Below are 24,543 nucleotides of genomic sequence, written 5' to 3'. Positions count from 1 at the left end.
AGGACTTTACTTTTAAATGAAAAAGACTGATCTGTAAATCCAGAGGTCAGGGAGGAGCGCATTGGGGAGGTTCAGGCCTTGGTGTGCAGAGGATTTGGTCCTACATGTGGAAGTAAGCAGGTGGGAAAATTGGATGACCTTTCTTGTTCTGATAAATATTGTAGCTACAACAGTCTGAGTATGTTACGCAGTGCAGCCAGTCCTGAGCCAATATCAGAAGGATCGTTCCACTCCCTGAAGCTGCCAACTTCTCCCAGATTGCTTTGCATTCACTCGCACCAGCTGTGCTGTTTCCTAATCTCTTCCCAGCGAAGCCATTTAAACAGAACTATACACAGTGTTTCCTGCAGTGTCAAGGGATTTCTGGCTCAGTTCTTGGAATTAGTGAAATGCAGGGGCCTCATTATTGGCAGCAATAGAGGAATTTATACAGAAGGAATGCTGCTGTGTAGAGGTCTGTACTTGGTGCTCAGATACTTCATAGCTTTAATCTAGCTAACCATGTCACAGTAGAAGCAGACAATATGACCTTGGGTATGGAGTACCAACCTGTTCATCCCAGAATAATTGCTATCAGATCATGTTCCCTCCATGCTGCTTTCACAGCTTCCTATGACTATACGATTTCGGAGTTGGAGGAGGCCACTCAGCCCCTTAAGTCTGCTCCGTCATTCTATATGATCAACGCTGATCAGATAATAACCTCCCACCTATCTCCAACAACCTTTCACCTCCTCGCTAACCAAGAATCTTTCTATCTTTGCCTTAAAAATATTCAAAGACTCCACTGCTTTTGAGGAACAGTTCCAAAGACTCAATTCCTGTGGAGAAAAAAAGCTCCTCGTCTCTGTCTTAAATGGAAAATGTCTTAATGTTTTTAAACAGTGACCCCCTAATTCTAGATTCTGCTGTAAGAGGAAACATCTCTACATCCACTCTGTCAAAGCCCCTCTTACTATTATAAACTCCGATGGATATAAGCCTAGCTTGTCCAACCTTTCTTCAAAAGACAACATGCTCATTCCTAGTCTAGTAAACCTTCTCTGAACTGCTTCCAATGCATCTAAATCCTTCCTTAGATAAGAAGAACAATACAGTGCACAGTATTCCAGATGTGGTCTCACCAATGCCCTGCACAATTGTGACACAACCTCCTTACTTCTGTATTGAGCTCACTCTCAATAAATGATAACGATGACATTAACCTTAATTACTTGCTGTATCTGCCTTTTGTCCATTTGCATCTCGGAGCTCTGCAATCTCTCACTGTTTAGATAATACCCTTTTCATTCTTCCTGTCAAAGTAGACAATAACACATTTACTTTCATTGCACTTCATTTTCCAAATCTTTGTCCACTCATCTAACCTTTCTATGTCCCTTTGTAGTTGTCTTATGTCCTTTCACAATTTACTTTCCTACTTATCTTTATGTTATCAGCAAATTTAGCAACTATACATTTTGTCCCTTCATCCAAGTGATTTATAAACATTGTAAAAAGTTTGAGGCCCCAGCACTGATCCCAGTGGTTCACCAAATTTAATCCTTCCTCCCATATATGCCTCTTATATAAAGAGCAAGAGGGTAGCCAAGGAGAGGGTTGGCCCACTCAAGGATAAGGAGGTAGTGTATGCGTGGAGCCAGAGGAAATGGGCAAGGTATTGAGTGAGTACTTTGCATCAGTATTCACCAAAGAAAAGGACTTAGTGGATGATGAGTCTGGGAAAGGATGTGTAAATAGTTTGAGTCATGTTGAGATAAAAAAAAGAAGGTATTGGGGTTTTTGAGAAACATTGAGGTAGACGAGTCTCCAGGGCCTGTTGGGATTTACCCCAGAATATGAGAGAGGCAAGGGAGGATATTACTGGGGCCTTGAGAGAAATTTTTGTATCCTCACTGGCTACATGGGAGGTCCCAGAGGATTGGAGAATAGCCAATATTGTTCCTTTGTTTAAGAAACGTAGCAAGAATAGTCCAGGTAATTGCAGGCCAGTGAGCCTTACATCAGTGATGGGAAATTATTGGAGAGGATTCTTCTAGACAGGATTTATTCCCGCGAAGTAAGTGGATGTATTAGTGAGAGGCAACATGGTTTTGTGAAGGGGGAGTCGTGTCTCAAGAATCTGATCGAGATTTTCGAGGAAATGATGAAGATGATTGATGAGGGTAGGGCAGTGGATGTTGTCTATATGGACTTCAGTAAGGCCTTTGACAAGGTCCCTCGTTCATAGAACCCTACAGTGCAGAAAGAGGCCCTTCGGCCCATCAAATCTGCACCAACCGCAATCCCATCCAAACCCTACCCCCATATCCTTACATATTATTACCTGCTAATCCTTCTAACCTAAGCATTTTTTAGGACACTAAGGGGCAATTTTAGCATGGCCAATCAACCTAACCCGCATCTTTGGACTGTGGGAGGAAACCGGAGCACCCGGAGGAAACCCATGCAGACACGAGGATAACGTGCAAACTCCACACAGACAGTGACCCGAGCTGGGAATCGAACCCAGGTCCCTGGAGCTGTGAAGCAACAGTGCTAACCACTGTGCTACCTTGCCGCCCATAGCAGATTGGTGCAGAAGGTGAAGTCGCATTGGATCAGAGGTGAGCTGGCAAGGTGGATACAAAACTGGCTCGATCAAAGACGACAGAGGGTAGCAGTGGAAGGGTGCATTTCTGAATGGAGAGCGCTGAACAAGTGGTGCCCCTCAGGGATCAGTGCTGGAAGTTTGCAGCTTGTAATATATATAAATGATTTGAAGGAAAATGTAACTGGTTTGATTAGTAAGTTTGCAGTTGACACAAAAGTTGGTGGATTTGTGGATAGTGATGAGGACCATCAGAGAATACAGCAGGATATAGATCGGTTGGAGACTTGGGTGGAGAGATGGAGTTTAACTTACTGAAGTCCATGTAGACAACATCCACTGCCCTACCCTCGGACAAATGTGAGGTAATGCATTTTGGAAGGCCTAAAACAGATGGGAAATATACAGTAAATGGCAGAGCTCTTAAGAGTATTGATAGGCAAAGGGATCTGGGTGTACAGGTACACAGGTCACTGAAAGTGGCAATGCAGGTGGAGAAGGTAGTCAAGAAGGCATACGGCATGCTTGTCTTCATTGGCTGGGGCATTGAGTTTAAAAATTTGGCAAATCATGTTTCAGCTTTATAGAACCTTAGTTAGGCCGCACCTAGAATATAGTTTTCAATTCTGTTCGTCACACTATCAGAAGGATATGGAGGCTTTGGAGATGGTACAGAAAAGATTTACCAGGATGTTGCCTGGTATGGAGGGCATTAGCTATGAGACGAGGTTGGAGAAACTTGTTTTTTTTTCCACTGGAGCGACGGAGGTTGAGGGGAGACCTGATAGAAGTCTACAAGATCATGAGAGGTGTGGACAGAGTGGATAGTCAGAAGCTTTTTCCCAGGGTGAAAAAGTCAATTATTAGGGGGCACAGGTTTAAGGAGCGAGGGGCAAGGTTTAAAGGAGATGTACGAGGTACATTTTTTACACAGTGGTGAGTACCTGGAACGCATTGCCGGGGAAGATAGTGGAAGTGGATACGGTACTGACTTTTAAGGGGCATCTTGACAAGTACAAGAATGAAATGGGAATAGAGGGATATGGTCCCTGGAAGGATTGGGAGTTTTAGTTAAATCAGACAGCATGGTCAGTGCAGACCTGGAGGGCTGAAGGGCCTGATCCTGTGCTGTAATTTTCTTTGTTTTTTTTTGGTTCTATTCCCTGTTAGCTAGCCAATCATCTATCCCTACATTATTAGCTTTTTTCTATTATAACCTTTGATGCGGCACCTTATCAATTAACTTTTGGAAATCTAAGCCCAGTACCTCCATTGGTTCCCCTTTATCCGCAACCCATGTAACTCCTTCAAATAATGCCAATTATTTAGTTAAACATGATTCCCCTTTCACAAACCCATGTTGACTTTGCCTTAAGTTCTCTGCCATAGCATCATTAATAATGAGTTCTAACATTTCCCTGTGACAGATGTTAACCTGTAAATTTCTACTTTGTCTCGCTCCCTTTTGAAATAGCATTTGCTATTTTCGAATTGAACAAAACCTTTCCAGTATCTGGAGAATTTTGGAAAATTAAAACCCAACGCATCAACTATCTCATGAGTCACTTCTTTTAAGATCCTAGAATGAAATCCATCAGGAACTGGGGATTTATCAGTCCACAGTACTGCTTGCCTGGTGATTAAAATTTTTCTGAGTTCCTCTCTCTCACTTCCTGATTTACAGCTATTTCTGGGTTGATAATTCTATCATCTAGAATACAGACTGATGCAATAGACCTGTTAATTTCATCTAGCATCGTCTTATTTTCCATTATTAATTCCCCAGACTAACTTTCTATAAGACCAATGTTCACTTTGTTAGCTCTTTTCTTATTTAAATATTTATAGAAACTTTTTCTATCTGCCTTTATATTTTTGGCTAACTTTCTCTAATGTTCCCTTTTCATAAGTCTTTTTAAGTTTGATACTGTTTAACTGTATCCTGGAACTCCCTGCACATGTCCCCTAACAGTCCTGAGGATATATCTCCACCTCACGGACTACAGCAAAGTCAGCTCAGTACCACCATCTCAAGGGCAGTTGAGGATGGGCAATAAATGCTGGTCTAGCCAGTGGCGCTCTCATCCCATGATTGAATGAATTAAAAAAGTATATTTTTTAGTTAACCATGGATGATGGATTCACCACTAGGAATTTTTCTTTCTCATTGGAATGTAACTATTCTGGGTATTCTGAAATATCCCTTAAACTGTCTGCCATTGCAACTATATTGACCTATCCCCTAACCTCGTTTGCTAGTTTGCTTTAGCAAATTCTGCAGTCATATCCTCCTAATTGCCCTTAATTAAGTTTAAAATATTAGTCGTGGATACCCTCTTCTCTCCCTCAAACTGAATGTAAGTTTCAGTTATAATATGATTGCTGCCTCCTGGAGGCTCTTTTGCTGAGATTATCACTTAATTTTATCTCATTGCACAATACTAAGTCTAGTATAGCCTGCCATTTGATTGGCTTCAGAACCTGCTGTTCTTGGAAACTATCTTGAAAACATTCTATGAACTCCTCACCAAGGTTATCTTTGCCCATCTGATTTTTCCAACCTGTATGTCGATTTCATTGCCCCATGATTATCCCTGTATCTTTCTGACAAGTTCCCATTTTTCCTTCATTTATATTCTCTCCTACTTCATACACCCCTCCCCCCCACATAAGTGACATCTCGCCCTTTTCATTTCTCATCTCAACTCAAACCACTTCTACATCCTTGTTTCCTGAACTTGTCATCCCTCTCTAATCTACTAATACCCTCACTCATTAACAGAATCCCCTCTTCACCTTTTCCTTCCATCCTGTCCTCCCTAAATGTCATGTAACCTTCATATTCAGGTCCCAAACTGCCATCCTGTAGCCATGTCTCTGTCATGGCTAGCAGATCATACTTATTTCCATGTGCACCCGGTTCATCGGGTTTGTTTTGAATTTCCCAAAATTAATTTATGGGATATGGGCATTGTTCGCTACGCTGACATTTGTTGCCCATCCCTAATTGCCCTTGTGAAGTTGATGGTGATCTGCCTTCTGCATGCATTCTGAAACAGAGCCTTTAGCTTTATCCTTTTAGTATTTTGGTAACTTCTAGCCTTATATGCTGATTTTCTCTTAGATTTGTATGCACTATCCCTTCCTGTTATGGTCATAGTCATAGAGGTTTACAGCATGGAAACGGGCCCTTTGACCCAACTTATCCATGCTGCCTTTTTTTTTAGAAACGCTAAGCTAATCCCAATTGGCCCATATGTCCCCATATCCATCTTACCCAGGTAACTGTCTAAATGCTTTTTAAAAGACAGAATTGTATCCGCCTCTACTACCGCCTCTGGCAGCTTGTTCCAGACACTCACCACCCTCTGTGTGAAAAAACTGCCCCTCTGGACACTTTTGTATCTCTCCCCTCTCACCTTAAACCTATGCCCTCTAGTTTTAGACTCCCCTACCTTTGGGAAAAGATATTGACTATCTAGCTGATCTATGCCCCTCATTATTTTATAGACCTCTACAAAATCACCCCTCAGCCTCCTACGCTCCAGAGAAAAAAGTTCCAGTCTATTCAGCCTCTCCTTATAACTCAGTCGATCAAGTCCCGGTAGCATCTCAATAAATCTTTCCTGCACTCTTTCTAGTTTAATAATATCCTTTCTATAATAGGGTGACCAGAATTGCATAAAGTATTCCAAGTGTGGCCTTACCAATGTCTCGCACAACTTCAACAAGACGCCCCAACTCCTGTATTCAGTGTTCTGACTGATGAAACCAAGCATGCCGAATGCCTTCTTCACCACTCTGTCCACCTGTGACTCCACTTTCAAGGAGTTATGAACTAGATCTCTTTGTTTTGTAACTCTTCCCAACACCCTGCCATTAACTGAGTAAGTCTTGCTCTGGTTCAATCTACCAACATGCACCCTCTCATTTGTCTAAATTAAACTCCACCTAACATTCGTCAGACACTGGCTTAATTGATCAAGATCCCATTGCAATTGAAGATAACTCTCTTCACTGTCCACCAATCTTGTGTCTTCTGCATTCTTACTAACCATGCCTCCTATATTCTTACCCAAATCATTAATATAAATGACATGTAACAGTGGCTTCAGCACTGATTGCTGAGGCACAGCTCTGGTCACAGGCCTCCAGTTTGAAAAACAATTCTCTACACCACTCTCTGGTGTCTGTTCATCATTTCCCATATTAGTACCTTTCTCACTCCCCTTGTCTCTGCTCTTTGGTTTACTGCATGTTCCCAAATTTGGTCCCCTACACAAAACCCTGTCTACTTTCCTAGTTATATGGCTTGCTAGAACACCAGCTCCAGTACAGTTCCAGTGTCCCATAGGTGTATGATACAGCCTCCACTTCCCCAGTACAGGTGCCAGTGCCCCACAAACTGGCCAAGCTCCTCATACTGACTTTACAAAACCTCCTTCCTTGTTCTGCCTATGTCATTGATATCTGCATAGACCATAAAAGTGAATTCTTCCCCCTCCACTGCAAGTTCCTCCCCAGGCCAGAGCAGATGTTCTGAATCCTGGCACCAAGCAGGCAGAGTGGGTTTTAACAAAAAGAAAAGATGTCACTTGCAACTTAAAATCCAATCTAACTTATAACAGGTTTATTCTGGGACCTCTTGCCTCTACAGAGTACCAACTGACAGAGTTTTGAAAGTAAAACAGCATCCTCTGCAACATCCAAATGGCATCACCATCAAATTAAGTGATTAGTTTTTATATCAAACTGCAGCCTAAGAGTTTAACATCCCTCTCTCTTTATTTCTGTTGTCCTAACATCAAATTATTATGCTGTTATGCATAGGATCAGTAATACTCTAGACACAGTTCTATACATCTTTAATCATTATACACAGTCAACAAGAAAGTCGTTTATTCCTCTTTGGTTGTCATAAGAACATAAGAAATAGGAGCAGGAGTAGGCCATTTAGCCCCTCGAGCCTGCCCCGCCATTCAATAAGATCATGGCTGATCTGAAGTGGCTCAGTTCCACTTTCCTGCTTTCTCCCCATAACCCTTAATCCCCTTGCCTACCAAAAACCTATCTACCCGCGTCTTAAATATATTTAGCGAGGCAGCCTCCACCACTTCAACGGGCAGAGAATTCCAGAGATTCACCACCCTTTGAGTGAAGAAGTTCCTCCTCAACTCTGTTCTAAACTGCGCCCCCCCTTATCTTGAGGCTGTGCCCTCTAGTCCTGCTGTCCTTTCTGAGTGGGAAGAACCTCTCCACCTCTATCCTATCCATCCCTTTCATCATCTTATATGTCTCAATAAGATCCCCCCTCATCCTTCTAAACTCTAACGAGTACAAGCCCAGTCTATTCAGCCTCTCTTCATAGCTCAACCCCCTGAACTCCGGCATCAGCCTAGTGAACCTCCTCTGCACTCCCTCCAAGGCCAAAATATCCTTGCGCAGGTGCGGCGACCAAAACTGCACACAGTACTACAGCTGAGGCCTCACCAGTGCCCTGTACAGTTGCAGCAAGACCGCCCTACTTTTATATTCAATCTGCCTCGCTATGAAGGCCAGCATCCCATTTGCCTTCCTGACCACCTGCTACACCTGTAGACTGTCTATGACTTTCTGGAAATTGCTTGTTCTTGACCCAATAGGTATGATTTGTAACTTCAGTAGATACTTCTCTTGGAATCATTCTGATGTGGTATGGTTGCATAGACACAATCATTAAGAAACTTGGATTTAACTAAGTCTTCCATTGTAGTATTTACAGCACTAGGAAATAAAAAAGTTGTTACCTGGAGATTATTCTGAGAAACCATTTCGAGATGGCAAAAGTTGCTCAGCAAGGCGTTGCCAAACTAGTTCATCTTTGGTGAACTGTGTAAGAAATTTGACTTATTTCTGATAACACTGGCTGGTAGCCATTTCTCACTCCTGGCATAATTACACAGTCATACTCAGTGCACATTCCAACAAGGAGGTAATTTTATTCTTGTGTCTCATTTAGCAACTTTAGATTGTTTTTGACACTCTACTTTTGCTGAGGTTTCTGGAGGTAACAAATCAAATGTAGTTCCCAACTTTCTCTTAATGAAGGTGAACTTTGGGTAGTTGAATGAATAATGTTTCTGAGATGCCAGAAATATCACACAGTGTAATAATGAACCTCGCTCTTTTGAAGCTTTTAAAGAATGTTTCAAGGATTGAATGAATCAGCGAATGCATTGGCTATGGATAAGGTGTAGATTTTAAATGATGAACACCATTTACTTTGAGGTAATCCTCAAATTCTTGTGAAGTAAACTGTGAACAATTATTGCTAACCACCTGTTCCAGTTTACCAAATCTTGCAAACATTTCTTTGAATCTTTCAATGGTTTATTCAGTTGTGGGAGGTCCCAGGATAACTTCTGGCGACTTTGAGTGTGCATCAATTATGACAAAGAACGTGTAGCCCTCCAGGGCCCAGCAAAATCTACATGTAATCATTGCAATAAATTTTAAGCCATTCGCAAGGATTTAAAGGAGACAGTGGTGGTGTATTCTTGTTCTTGCACAAGATTGACACTGCGTCACTTTTTCTTCAATCTGAGCATCCAGATTTGGCCTCCAAAAATAATGTACTAATTCCTTCATCTGGACTATACCAGGATGTTGTTCATGTAGTTGTTTAAGAACTTTTCACTCAAACAAGGAGGATTGATCCCTCGGAGTCCCCACAATAGGCACTACCTTCAACTCAAGCTTTCTTGACATATCTGGTTCCAAGTCAAGATGTGAACAATGCATCCCAGCTATTGTTCCTGTTGAACCATATCCATCACCTTCCCATCATAGGATAATTTCTGCTCTTGAGAAGCTGTCACAGCAAATGATCAACTAGTGAAAAATAAAGAATATTAGCAAGACTAAATGGTGGCATCTGCTCAGTTGCTATACGTAAATGTGATAGTGCACCAGCATGGCACTCTGACAATATTTTATATCCTCTGCATATGCAGATTAGATCAGTGACCAGCTTTACAATCAGCTAGGAACTAATTAAAGCCTGCCTTTATGTGGCCAAAAAATAGTAATTAAAGGTCGATGATTAGTCAATGATGTGAAATGACTACCATATAAATAATAATGAAATCTTCCTACACCCAAACATTATACAGGTTGCTTCTTTTTCTAGCTAAGCATAGGTAGATTCAGCACTGGTCAGAGTACGCAAGGCAAAAGCTGTTGGTGTTTCTTCTCCCAAAGGCATAATATCTGAAACTGCTGCCCCTACTCCATAAGGCAAAGTGTCACAAGCAAGCAGTAATGGTAGCTTCGGATTAAATGAACTAATTTCAGACTTTTGCAAAGAATCTTTAACATCATAGAACATAGAACATTACAGCGCAATACAGGCCCTTCGGCCCTCGATGTTGCATTGACCTGTGAAACCAATCTAAAGCCCATCTAAACCAACTATTCCAATATCATCCATATGTTTATCCAATGGCAATTTAAATGCCCTTAATGTTGGCGAGTCCACTACTGTTGCAGGCAGGGCATTCTACGCTCTTACTACTCTGAGTAAAGAACCTACCTCTGATACCTGCCCTGTATCTATCACCCCTCAATTTAATGCTGTGTCCCCTCGTGTTAGCCATCGCCATCCGAGGAAAAAGGCTCTCACTGTCCACCCTTACTAATCCTCTGATCATCTTATATGCCTCAATCAGGTCATCTGGCGAACTCGCTGGGGTCTTTTAAAAGACTTCTGGATGAGTATATGGGGTTTAATGAGATTGAGGGTTATAGATAGGTCTGTAGGTTGGTAGGTGTTGATGTGATCGGCGCAACTCGTGGGCCGAAGGGCCTGTTTGTGCTGTAGTGTTCTATGTTCTATGTTCTATGTTCTATCTCGTAACCTTCTTCTCTCCAATGAAAATAACCTCAAGTCCCTCAGCCTTTCCTCATAAGACCTTCCCACCATACCAGGCAACATCCTGGTAAATCTCTGCACCCTTTCCAATGCCTCCACATCCTTCCTATAATGCAGCGACCAGAACTGTACACAATACTCCAAGTGCGGCCGCACCAGAGTTTTGTACAGCTGCAACATGACCTCATGGCTCCGAAATTCAATCCCTCTACCAATAAAAGCTAACACACCGTACGCCTTCTTAACAACCTTATCAACCTGGGTGCCAACTTTTAGGGGTCTATGCACATGGACACCAAGATCTCTCTGCTCATCCACACTACCAAGTATCTTACCATTAGCCCAGTACTCTGTATTCCTGTTACCCTTACCAAAGTGAATCACTTCACACTTTTCCGCATTAAACTCAATTTGCCACCCCTCAGCCCAGCTCTGCAGCTTATCTGTGTCCCTCTGTAACCTGCAACATCCTTCTGCACTGTCCACAGCTCCACCAACTTTAGTGCCATCCTCAAATTTACTAACCCATCGTTCTACACCCTCATCCAGGTCATTTATAAAAATGACAAACATCAGTGGCCCCAAAACAGATCCTTATGGTACACCACTAGTAACTAAACTCCAGGATTAACATTTCCCATCAGCCACCACCCTCTGTCTTCTATTAGCTAGCCAATTTCTGATCCAAATCGCTAAATCACCCTCAATCCCATGCGTCCGTATCTTCTGCAATAGCTTACCATGGAGAACCTTATCAAACGCTTTACTAAAATCCATGTACACCACATCAACTGCTTTACCCTCATCCACCTCTTTGGTCACCTTCTCAAAGAACTCAGTAAGGTTTGTGAAGCACGACCTATCCTTCTCAAAACCATGCTGACTATCCCTAATCAAATTATTACATAAGAACATAAGAAATAGGAGCAGGAGTAGGCCATCTAGCCCTTCGAGCCTGCCCCGCCATTCAATAAGATCATGGCTGATCTGAAGTGGATCAGTTCCACTTTCCCGCTTTCTCCCCATAACCCTTAATTCCCTTGCCTACCAAAAACCTATCTACCCGTGACTTAAATATATTCAGCGAGGCAGCCTCCACCACTTCAACGGGCAGAGAATTCCAAAGATTCACCACCCTTTGAGTGAAGAAGTTCCTCCTCAACTCTGATCTAAACTGACCTCCCCCCCCGCCTCCTTATCTTGAGGCTGTGCCCTCTAGTCCTGCTATCCTTTCTAAGCGGGAAGAATCTTTCTACCTCTACCCTATCCATCCCTTTCATTATCTTAGACGTCTCTGTAAGATCCCCCTCTCATCCTTCTAAACTCCAACGAGTATAGACCCAGTCTATTTAGTCTCTCTTCATAGTCCGATCCCCTCATCTCCAGTACCAGCCTAGTGAACCTTCTCTGCTCTCCCTCCAAGGCCAAAATATCCTTGCGCAAGTGTGGCGACCAAAACTGCACACAGTACTCCAGCTGTGGCCTCACCAGTACCCTGTACAGTTGCAGCAAGACCTCCCTGCTCTTATATCCCCCTCACTATAAAGGCCAGCTTACCATTCCTTACTCGATGATTATAAATCCTATCTCTGAGAATCCGTTCCAGAACTTTGCCCACAACAGAAGTAAGGCTCACTGGTCTACAATTACCAGGGTTGTCTCGACTCCCCTTCTTGAACAAGAGAACAACATTTGCTATCTTCCAGTCTTCTGGCACTATTCCTGTAGACAATGACGACCTAAAGATCAAAGCCAAAGGCTCTGCAATCTCCTCCCTAGCTTCCCAGAGAATCCTCGGATAAATCCCATCTGGCCCAGGGCACTTATTTATTTTCATAACTTCTAGAATTGCTAATACCTCCTCCTTATGAACCTTAATCCTGTCTAGTCGAATAGCCTGGATCTCAGTATTCTCCTGTCTTTTTCCTGTGTGAATATTGATGAAAAATATTCAGTTATCGCCTCTCCTTTCTCTATGGACTCCACGCACATCTTCCCACTACTGTCCTTGACTGGCCCTAATCTTACCCTAGTCATTCTTTTATTCCTGACATACCTATAGAAAGCTTTAGGGTTTTCCTTGATGCTACCTGCCAAAGGCTTCTCATGTCCCCTCCTGGCTCTTCTTAGCTCTCTCTTTAGGCCCTTCCTGGCTAACTTGTAACTCTCAAGCACCCTAACTGAGTCTTCACTTCTCATCTTGACATAAGTCTCCTTCTTCCTCCTCACAAAAGATTCAACTTCTTTAGTAAACCACAGTTCCCTCGCTTGACCACTTCCTCCCTGCCTTACAGGTACATACTTGTCAAGGAGACACAGTAACTATTCCTTGAACAGTTCCACATTTCAATTGTACCCAATCCCTGCAGATTCCTTGCACATCCTATGTATCCTAAATCTCATCTATTCGCATCATAATTTCCTTTCCCCCAGCTATAACTCTTGCCCTGCGGTATATACCTATCCCTTTCCATCGCTAATGTAAACGTAACCGAATTGCGGTCACTATCACCAAAGTGTTCATCTACCTCCAAGTTTAACACCTGGTCTGGTTCATTACCCAGTACCAAATCCAAAGTGGCCTCGCCTCTTGTTGGACTATCTACATGCTGTGTCAGGAAACCTTCCTGCACACATTGGACAAAACTGACCCATCTAAAGTACTCGAACTATAGCTTTTGCAGTCAATATTTGTAAAGTTAAAATTCCCCGTAACAACAACCCTATTAGTTTCGCTCCTATCCAGAATCATCTTTGCAATTTTTTCCTCTACATGTCTGGAACTTTTCAGAGGCCTATAGAAAACTCCCAACAGGGTGACCTCTCCTTTCCAGTTTCTAACCTCAGCCCATACAATGTCAGTAGACGAGTCCTTATCAAACGTCCTTTCTGCCACCATAATACTGTCCTGACTAACAATGCCAGACCTCCCCCTCTTTTACCACCTTCCCTGATGTTACTGAAACATCTAAACCCCGGAACCTGCAACAACCATTCCTGTGGGTGCTTTTTTGGTTGGCAGTTGGTGACTAGTGGCATGCTGCAGGGATCGGTGCTGGGGCTTCAACTGTTTACCATTTACATAGACGATCTGGAGGAGGGGGCTGAGTGTAGGGTAACAAAAGTTGCTGATGACATGAAGGTGAGTGGAAAAGCAAATTGCGTGGAAGGTACGGAAAGTCTACAGAGAGACCTGGATAGGCTGAGTGAGTGGGCGAGGACCTGGCAGATGGAGTATAACATTAGCAAATGGTAGAAATAATAGTAGGAGGATTATTATTTAAAGGGCGAAAAGTTGCAGCATGCTACAGTGCAGAGGGACCGGGGGTCCTTGTGCACGAATCGCAAAAACCCAGTCTGCAGGTGCAGCAGGTGATCAAGAAGGCGAATGGAATGTTGGCCTTTATAGCGAGGGGGATAGAATATAAAAACAGGGAGGCATTGCTGCAACTGTACAGGGTACTGGTGAGGCTGCAGCTGGAGTACTGTGTGCAGTTTTGGTCCCTGCATTTGAGAAAGGATATATTGGCCTTGGAGGGAGTGCAGAGAAGGTTCACCAGGCTGATAGCAGAGATGAGGGGGTTAGCTTATGAAGGGAGATTGAATAGACTGGGTCTGTACTCGTTGGAGTTTAGAAGGCTGAGGGGGGATCTTATAGAGACTTACAAGATAATGAAGGGGATGGATAGGATAGAGGTACAGAGATTCTTCCCGCTTAGGATAGCAGAAATAGAGGGTACAGCCTCAAGATAAGTGGGGGGGCAGTTTAGATCGGAGTTGAGGAGGAACTTCTTCACTCAAAGGGTGGTGAATCTCTGGAATTCTCTGCCCATTGAAGTGGTGGAGGCTACCTCATTGAATATATTTAAGTCACGGGTAGGTAGAGTTCTGATAGACAAGGGAACTAAGGGTTATGGTGAGAAAGCGGGAAAGTGGAACTGATCCACTTCAGATCAGCCATGATCTTATTGAACGGCGGAGCAGGCTCAAAGGGCTAGATGGCCTACTCCTGCTCCTATTTCTTATGTTCTTATGTCCCGGCTCTATCCATGTCTCCGAAATGGCCACAACATCGAAGTCCCTGGTACCAACCCATTGCTGCAAGTTAGAACATAGAACCCTACAGTGCAGAAACAGGCCCTTCAGCCCATTGAGTCTGCACCGACCACAATCCCACCCAGGCCCTATCCCATCTTCAGCTATTCTGAATATTCTTCTCAGGTGAAGCTGACATAGCCCAACAAGCTTTTACAATGTGACCCATTTTGCCACAATTCTTGCATTGAGTCTCCTTGCTCCATATTCAGTCACTAATGGTCCATTTTGGCACATTTGTGACATGCTTATTGCTGTTTTGACTTCTTATGGACAGTTCCCAACTTGTGAATCTTCATTCCTGCACCAAACTGCCTGTTAAGCAGCCAGCTCCATCAACACTGCTAACTTTATACTCATAGCATGCTCAGTGAGCAATCATCCTTGGATAGCCTTATTTTGGAGACCATAAATTAGACAATCTTGAACAATATCTTCTAATGACTTGCCACAATGTGGTGCAAGTCTTTTTGAGGTTGCCACAAACTGAGCAACACTTTTGCCCTCCGCTTGAGTCCTTTGATGGAACCTGAATCATTCCGCTATTACCAATGGCTTTGGAGAGTAATGCTCTTCAAGGATCTTTGTCAAGTCGACACAAGTTTTGATTTATTTGCTGGATAAACCAAGTTCCAGAGCAAATTAAAGGTTGTACTTCCTATTGTGCTGAGAAAAGCTGGTATGAGCAACTCATTTGCAATTTTATTCACTTGTACAATATACTGAAAATGCTTTGCCTCGGCACTTATGATTCATTTTCTTAATTGAAAATGCCCATGGATCATAGTTGACCCGCCAGATTGATTCCGGGGCTGAAAGGGTTGATGTACAAGGAGAGAAACACTTTGGGCTTATACTGACTGGAGTTTAGAAGGATGAGAGGGGATCTGATCGAGGTATTTAAAATTCTAAAAGAGATTGATAAAGTAAATGTAGACCAAATGTTTTCCCTTATGGGGCAATCTAGAACAAAACGTCGCAGGGTATAGGCTGAGAGATGGCAGATTTAGTACTGAGATGAGGAGGAATGACTTCTCAAAGGGTGGTGAATTTGTGGAGTTCACTGCCCCATAGTGTGGTGGTGTCTGAATCATTAAATGGTTTCAAGAAGGAGATAGATATTTTTCTAATAAAAATGGGTTAAAGTAATATGGAGTGCAGATAGGGAGATGGGTTTGAGACCAGGGAGAGATCAGCAATGATCTGATTGAATGGTGGAGCAAGCTCGCAGGTCTGAATTTGCCTCTTTCTGCTCCTAATTCCTATGTACTGCACCCTTCTGTAATCTCTCTACATTTAAATAATATTGCTTTTTTAGTCTTCCTGCCAAAATAGACAGCTTCACATTTTGCTGCATTCTATTTTCACCTGCTTTCTTTTGCTCACTTAGTAAACCTATCCATTTCTCATTACAAACGCTATCTTCCTCACAGCTTACTTTTGTACCTATCTTTGTATTATCTGCAAATTTGGGGACAATGTAATCTGTTGCTTCATTTGCCAGTAATACAGATCCAAATAGTTGACGACTTGGTACTGATGTCCAAGGCACTCCATTAGTTGCAGTTTGCCATTTGACCTATTTAGCCCAAGAATGGCACGGTGGCTAGCACTGCTGCCTCAGCACCAGGGACCCAAGTTGATTCTGGCCTTGGGCGATAGTCTGTCTGTTTGCACATTCTCGCCCAGTATCTGTTCGGGTTTCCTCTGGGTGCTCTAGTTTCCTCCCACAGTCAAAAAATGTGCAGATTAGGTTGATTGGCCTTGCTAAATTGGCCCTTAGAGTCAGGGGATTAGCAGGGTAAATATGTGGGGTTATGGGGAGAGGGCCTTAGTGGGATTGTTGTCGGTGCAGGCTCAATGGCCTCCTACTGCACTGTAGGGATTTTATGATTCTATTTTCTGTTCGTTAGTCAATTTTGTATCCTTGTAAATATTATCACCTCTAACAGCATGATCTTTATCTTGTGCAGTAACTTTATGTGGCGACTTATCAAATGCCTTTTGTAAAGCAAAATATACTACATCTACTGTTTCTCCTGTGTATAGCTTGCTTTTTGCATTCTCAAAGAACTCTAATCAGTGCATTCACTATCTTTGTAGTCACTTCCTTTAAGGCCACTGGGTGCAGGGCCTCCCATCCAGGCATTTTGTCAGTTCCTCAAGCTGTAGATATAGTTGCTGTGGAACACACTGGTGTCTAAATGCTACGGCTGCAACATATCACCCGCTCCACCGAAGATCTTGGGGTCCAGGTTCATAGGACACTCAAATTGGCTTCGCAGGTAGAGGCTGTGGTTAAGAAGGCGTATGGTGTACTGGCCTTCATCAGTCGAGGAGTTGAGTTTAGGAGTCGGGAGATAATGCTGCAGCTTTATAAGACCCTGGTCAGACCCCATTTGGAATACTGTGCTCAGTTCTGGTCGCCTCATTACAGGAAGGATGTGGAAGCTATTGCAGGTGCAGCAGGTGGTCAGGAAGGCTAATGGGATGCTGGCCTTCATAGCGAGGGGGATTGAATATAAAAGTAGGGAGGTCTTGCTGCAGCTGTATAGGGCATTGGTGAGGCCGCAGCTGGAGTACTGTGTGCAGTTTTGGTCGCCACACTTATGCAAGGATATTTTGGCCTTGGAGGGAGTGCAGAGGAGGTTTACTAGGCTGATGCCGGAGTTGAGGGGGTTGAGCTATGAGGAGAGGCTGAATAAACTAGGCTTGTACTCGTTAGAGTTTAGAAGAATGAGGGGAGATCTCATTGAGACATATAAGATGATGAATGGGATGGATAGGATAGAGGTGGAGAGACTCTTCCCACTCAGAAAGGACAGTAGGACTAGAGGGCACAGCCTCAAGATAAAGGGGGGGGGCGGTTTAGAATGGAGTTGAGGAGGAACTTCTTCACTCAAAGGGTGGTGAATCTCTGGAATTCTCTGCCCGTTGAAGTGGTGGAGACTGCCTCGCTAAATATTTTTAAGACGCGGGTTGATGGGTTTTTGATAGGCGAGGGGATTAAGGGTTATGGGTAGAGGGCGGGAATGTGGAACTGAGCCATGACAGATCAGCCATGATCTTATTGAATGGCGGGGCAGGCTCGAGGGGCTAGATGGCCTACTCCTGCTCCTATTTCTTATGTTCTTATGAAAGGGTGCAGAGGAGATTTACAAGGATGTTGGCTGGATTGGGTGACATGTCTTATGAGGATAGGTTGAGAGAGCTCGGTCTTTCCTCCTTGGAGAGACGAAAGATGAGAGGTGACCTGATAGAGGTGTATAAGATGATGAGAGGCATTGATCGAGTGGATTCTCAGAGGCTTTTTCCCAGAGCTGAAATGGTTGCCACAAGAAGACACAGGTTTAAGGTGCTGGGGAGTAGGTACAGAGGACATATCAGGGGTAAGTTTTTCACTCGAGGGTGGTGAGTGAGTGGAATCGGCTGCTGCCGGTGGTGGTGGAGGTAAATTCGATAGGGTCTTTTAAGAGACTTCTGGATGAATACATGGGGCTTAATAGGATTGAGGGTTATAGGTAAGCCTAGTAGGTAGGGATATGATCGGCACAACTTGTGGGCCGAAGGGCCTGTTTGTGCTGTAGTTTTTCTGTGTTCTATCTTCCAAAACCACCTCTCCTCGAGGACTGATTGGACAGAGAAAGGAATGTGTGTATTAGTCAGTAACTGGGATAAAGAGGGTGCGATAGTGTGGTCACTAACTGGGATAAAGAGGGTGCGATAGTGTGGTCACTAACTGGGATAAAGAAGGTGCGATAGTGTGGTCAGTAAGTGGGGTCCAGTTAACATGTGTGACCTTGCTTCAGTCTTTCTGTTAAGAGGAGGAAAGCTGCGCTTGAGCTGAGTAACTTCTCACGGACAAAACAAGGAGAGAAAAGAAAAGCCAAAGGTCATAGAGTTAAAATAATAGCTCAAAGAACTTGTGGGAAAAATGAGAAGTTTCTCCAGGGGGTTGTTAATACCTGGAACACACTAAGTTAGAGTGGTGGAAGCAGATTCTAAGGGATCTTTAAAAGGCATTTGGACATGTGTTAAGAGGCAGCAGGTACATAGGAACAACACCACCTACAAGTTCCTTTCCAAGTCACTCACCCTCCTGACTTGGAAATATGTCGCCATTCCTTCACAGTTGCTGGGTCAAAATCCTGGAATTCCCTTCCTAACGGCATTGTGGGTCAACCCACAGCATGTGGACTGCAGCGAGCTCACTAACATCATCTCAAGGGTACATAAGGATGGGCAATAAATGCAGGCCTGCCAGCTATACTCACATCCCACAAGTGAGTAAAATAAATCAGGACAGTGAGTGAAGAGCAGGAAAGTGGAATTAAATTTGATAACTCCTGCACACGGGCTGATACAGGCAGTATGGGCCAAAAGGCCTGGTTCTGTGCTACAGGGTTCTGTGATTTTTAAACTGAGCTTGCCATCTCCATCGGGAAATGGTTCCATTCAGTTGCTCTGAGTCGTACAGAATAGGTGGTCCCTTGTTTGACCTCGGCATGTCTCGTCTTACTTGGGACACCTATTGGGGATAGGTAACATGGGGGCTTCTCTTGTCTTCAGCATCAAGGAGTTAGGAATGATGTAGGAATGAGCTGGGGAAAGGGTTAATGGGTTAATATTAATGGGTGATACAGTGTTGGAAGTACTGAGATTCTTCCTGTCTGTTTCAGTGTCTGCAAATGATCCTCAAAGAGTAAGGAGTTCCCTTACCAACATCCCTGATTCAACCAAAGGCTGGCAACCTATCTGCTTACTGTGTACAGGTGGTGCAAACAGTGATTGTATTTCAATAAGAACTTGTGATTGTACAGTGATTTGGGATATGGTAAGACTCTGTAACACAGAAACTTAGAAGCAGAAGTAGGCCATTCAGCCCTTTGAGCCTGCTCCACCATTCATTATGATCATGCCTGATCATCAAATTCAATATCCCTTGATCTTTTTAGCTCCAAGAGCTACATCTAATTTCTTCTTGAAATCAGACAAGGCATCAATACAATGCATGTGCCTGTGGGTTTGGATTAGAAACCTGTTTTGTATATCACTGATTCTTTGCTTTATTGCTGGTTTAGGTTAAAATTGTGGTTCTCCTTTGTTTCTGTTTGTTGCCATTTTTGTATCTCGCATTTGTGCTCAGAATTTGACATTGCTCAGATGGGTGCTGAGCCAGAAGTGCATAAAATCTCACATGCAGTGTGGTCCAGCAAGCCCCTCAAGTTCAAGGGCAATTAGGGATGGACAATAAATGCTGGATCAGCCAGCGATGCCCACATCCCCTAAACTGATTTTTTAAAAAAAATCATCAAATCCTTGTGTGATATTTCAATCGCTGGGAGTGCATGCCTGCCGACAAGAAGGCAATTTAAATTAATTAATCAGCACTTGACTGGGATTTTATGTTGACCCGTCTGCCTTTATGGTTGACAAGTCATAGAATCATAGAACCCTACAGTGCAGAAAGAGGCCCTTCGGCCCATCGAGTCTGCACTGAACACAATCTCACCCAGTCCCTATCCCCATATCCCTACATATTATTACCCACTAATCCCTCTAACCTAAGCATCTTAGGACACTAAGAGGCAATTTTGGCATGACCAATCAACCTGGCCCACACACCTTTGGACTGTGGGAGGAAACTGGAGCACACGGAGGAAACCCACGCAGACACAGGGAGAATGTGCAAACTCCACACAGACAGTGACCCGAGCCGGGAATCAAACCCAGGACCCTGGAGCTGTGAAGCAGCAGTGCTAACCACTGTGCTACCGTGCGGCCCACTGTGGGCTGATTGGCCAGGCAGCCTTTACGTTTAGGCTGCAGCCTTAATCCAGAATGGGATGAAAGGTCAGATCTCAAGTAAAATTAACAAAAATGTCGAGGGACTGAGGTCTGTGTATGATTGTGCTGCTTTGAACTTGTGGCATAGCTGATTTTTTTTATGGGTTATCAGCTGCCTCAGGCAGCTGCGCAGCAAGCGTCCCCCTTGAGGGGAACATGATGTGGAGATGCCGGCAGGAGATGGGACAGGGGCAAGGCAGTGAAAATGGAAGTACCAGCCCACATGCTCCTTCTTCTCAGGCAGCACTCAGCCTTTCACAGAGCGTGTTGCACATTGGATGGCCACGAACTGGCCAACCAGTGGTTCATTGACAATGCATTAAGTTTCATATTCTCCTCCCGTGTGTGTGTGTGTGTGTGTGTGTGTGTGTGTGTGTGTGTGTGTGTGTGTGTGTGTGTGTGTGTGTGTTGTATCTCTCTGTGACAGTCTATGTTGAGCATTGTAGTTATTGCTGCCAGGGACTGCGACATGTTGCAGGAGGACATTGTTAAGCTTGCAGTTCTGGCCATCAAACTGACAAGTTGATTTTACCATGCAGGGTGTTTTGGTAGGAAGAATAAGCAGGCTGCATAACCCTAGGGTAGAGGAGTGAGGGATCTGTGATACAGTTCCATAGATCACTAAAAGTAGCAATGCCAGTTAACAGGACAATGAAAATAACTAATCAAGCACTTGGGTTTATTTTTAAGTGGGACAGAATTGTATGGTAAACGTGTTGTCAATAGTCTCTCGATTTGAGGCTGACATCCATTCAGGATGGTGACTTCCTGCCATTTTGTGTGACTGAATAGGTTAATTCTCCAGATCTCTGGGCATGTGGGGAAGGCAGCTAGTGGGATTCTGGACATGTGATTTGATTCCTTTTCTTTGCTTCTCTGCTTCTGCTCTACCTCATTATTAAGATATTATGGTTCAAAGTATAATGCAGTTTGATGGACAGTTTATTACCATTGGTCATAAGCTCCTCCCAGTCATTGTCAGTGTTGCCACAAGGAAAGCTTTAGTGTTTTTGAATTGTTTTCTTTCCCTTTCCCCCAGAACATTAGTCATTTGTCTGTGGGAGGAAGAGCTTTTCATCCATCCTTAGTGTCCAGTCCATCTCAGTTGATTTTGCAGGAAGTAGATTTATTGAATGGCTCCTTCTTTACTGTAGGCATTCAGCCAATTTTGCCTCCCTGAAGGAGCAATTCACCTGGAGCTTCTTCCTGTAGCCCTGAACAATCTTCCTATTGAGCTAATAATCCAATTCCCTTTTAAAGCCTCAGTTGAACCTTCCTTCACCATCCTCGGTGCATTGCAGAGTCCAACCACTCACTGCGTGGAACAGGTTTCTTCTTTTGTTGTCATTGCCTTTTTTTGGCAATTAACTCTGTGTCCTCTGGTTCTCAATCCTCCCGTTAGTGGGAGCAGCTTTTCCCTAGACTATTCTCTTTGACCCTCATGATTTTGAGTGCTTCTATCAAATCTGTCAGTCTTCTGTTCTCCAAGAAAAACATTCCAACTTCTCTAAATCTCTCTATGTAGAAGTTCCTCATCCCTGGATCCGTTCTTTGAATCTTTTCTGCACGCTCTCAAATGCTTTCACATCTTTCCTAAAGTGCAGTGACTAGAACTGGACGCAATACTCCAGCTGATTTCAAACCAATGTTTTATGCAGGTTTAATATAATCACCTTTCTTTTGTAGCCTATGCCCCAATTAATAACATCCTGAATTCAGGATGTTTTATTAAGTGTTCCCTTGACTTGTCCTGGCACCTTCAATAATCTATGCATATATACATTCAGGTGTACATTTATTCTGCTCCTGCACCCCTTTTAGAATTGTACCCTTTAGTTTACCTTGCCCCTCTGTATTCTTCCCAAAAAAAAGGAATTATATCACACTTAAATTTCATCTGCCATTTGTCCTTTTCACAGTTCATAATACTTCCAAGTTTTGTATTGACTGGAAATGTTGAAATTATGCCTGTACGTCAAGCCTAGGTCACTAATATATCAGGAGGAGAAGTCCTACTGCTGATCCCTGGGGAGCTCCATATAAACCTTCCTCCATAATGAAAATCAACCTTTCACCAGTATTCTTTGTTTACCATCACTCAACCAATTTTATCCACTTTGTCTGAATGCTTTATGTATTTATTTATGGTTATGATTTATTCTTTATTTATTATTATTTTTATTTAAAAATAATTTTTTTTTGCTTTATTTATTAGTGTCACTTGTTCCTGCAATGGAGTTACTGTGAAAATCCCCTAGTTGCTTGTGGATCCAGCTTCAAGAAAGACATTAGCATTTGATTCCTGCGTTGAATCTGGACGATGTGATGCAGGCATTGCTAATTCAATTTCTTTAGCACTGTGTCTTCGATCCAAAATCTAGGTCTCACTGCAATTCTGGAGTGTGAATCTCTGAGGGTTATTAGTCTATGGAATTCTCCTCCCTGGAGAGCAGTGGAGGCAGGGTCATTTCACACCAGAATTATAGGGAGAGGATAGCTTGATCTTGGGATTGGACATAGCTCGGTACAACATTGAGGGCCGAAGTGCTGTACTGTGCTGTAATGTTCTATGAATATTTTAAGGTTCAATTAGATTCTTGATTGACAAGATGGTCAAAGAGTATTAGGGGATAGACAGGAAAGTAGAACAGAGAACACAACCCAGTCAGTTGTGATTTAATCAAATGATGGAGCCAACTTGAGGGGTTGGCTCAACTGCTCCTAATTAATTTATTGCCCATCTTTAGCTGCCCTTCAGAAGGTGAATTGCTGCAGTGCATCTTGTAGATGGTGTGCACGACTACCACTGTGCGTTGATGGTGGAGAATTTAATGGTGCTATTCAAGCGGGGCTGCTTTGCCCTGGATGCTGTCGAGCTTCCTGAGTGTTGTTGGAGCTGCACCCATCCTGACAAGTGGAGAGTATTCCACCATTCTCATTGTGGTTGTTCAAAAGTGCCTAGCAGCAGAACTAACTAATAAAACCTTTTATGCCGTTCCATTTAAGAGAGAGAGAGAGAGATGAGAGTGGCCCAAGTCTTGGTCATTAGGGAAGGAGGAGGAGTACAGAACTGACCTAAGGAGTTGGGTTTAACTAATTCTGTCCTTCAGTTTGCCTCTGCTGCTCATTTCGAGTTGACTTGGCAAAATTCATATGAAAGTTTGAGTTGGAAGTGGAAGTCTTTCAGCCTGAGTTTTCCTCTTTTTCCAGCTAGGTTTCTGAATAGGTTTTTGGGGAGGAGGACAGAGTGGGTATCTGTCTCCACACTGAGCAGCCTGTATACATTAGCACTGGTGAGCACACACTCATTAATGTGAATTGCCAGTGCCTATGACACTGTACACATCAACACCTTGACTTTATAATTTTAAATAGAAGTCAACATTTATTTTAGAAAATGAAATCTTTCCACTTTCTTCTGTAATTTCCTGAAAATGGACCCTTTGCTGGAGGTATGAGTGTTGATAATTAATTAGTTATTTACATGCTGCTGGCACCATCTGAAGAGAATGTTGTGCAGCAGTTTATCCTTCAAGTGATTTGTAATGCATTCCAAACCTGGCAGCAGATCAATGCTGACTGTGAACTGGAAGAGTAACAGCAGATTTTATCTTTGCATCTCGCTGGCAGACATCACATGGTCAGCTACCCTTCATTGTTCTCTTCTAAAGCTGTTTCTCAGGATAGAGGGGGACCTGTTTCCACACTGATGTGTTCTGAGATGCTCATAAATCCAATGTGTGACCTCCAGTCTTTGCTTGGAGGGTTGGATAGATGTGTTGTTCTGAGAGTTATACTAAAGCCTTGACTCTGCATTTTCCCAATTCTCTTGGATGTATTCAGTATCGTCCTGAATTATATCCATTTCAGTTGGTCACAAGGTAGGGACTCCCAGGAGTTTGACCTTTTTAGGAGTCTTTTGACGATATTCCTAAAACATTCTTCAGTGTAAAATAATGCTGTCCTTTGATCCCTGTGTATAGTGGATGCATTGGAAATAATGTGCTCCTTAACAGTAAATTGGTGCAAGACACAGGCATAAGTTCTTCTAACTTGAGGCACATCTGTCTTCACACCATCCATCATACTATGTCTCATGACA

General features: G+C 43.2%; 1 protein-coding gene across 1 annotated transcript in view; it reads left to right on the top strand.

The window, feature by feature from the left end:
- nt5c2a (5'-nucleotidase, cytosolic IIa) overlaps positions 1-24,543 on the top strand; it is a 140,893-nt gene that overhangs the window by 41,414 nt on the left and 74,936 nt on the right. The gene's annotated exons all lie outside the window — the stretch shown is intronic.

The sequence above is a fragment of the Carcharhinus amblyrhynchos genome, chromosome 17 (genome assembly GCF_965287045.1).
Source record: "Carcharhinus amblyrhynchos chromosome 17, sCarAmb.v2.hapA, whole genome shotgun sequence".
NCBI classification, from domain to species: domain Eukaryota; kingdom Metazoa; phylum Chordata; class Chondrichthyes; order Carcharhiniformes; family Carcharhinidae; genus Carcharhinus; species Carcharhinus amblyrhynchos.
This window is presented reverse-complemented; position numbering and strand designations above follow the sequence as displayed.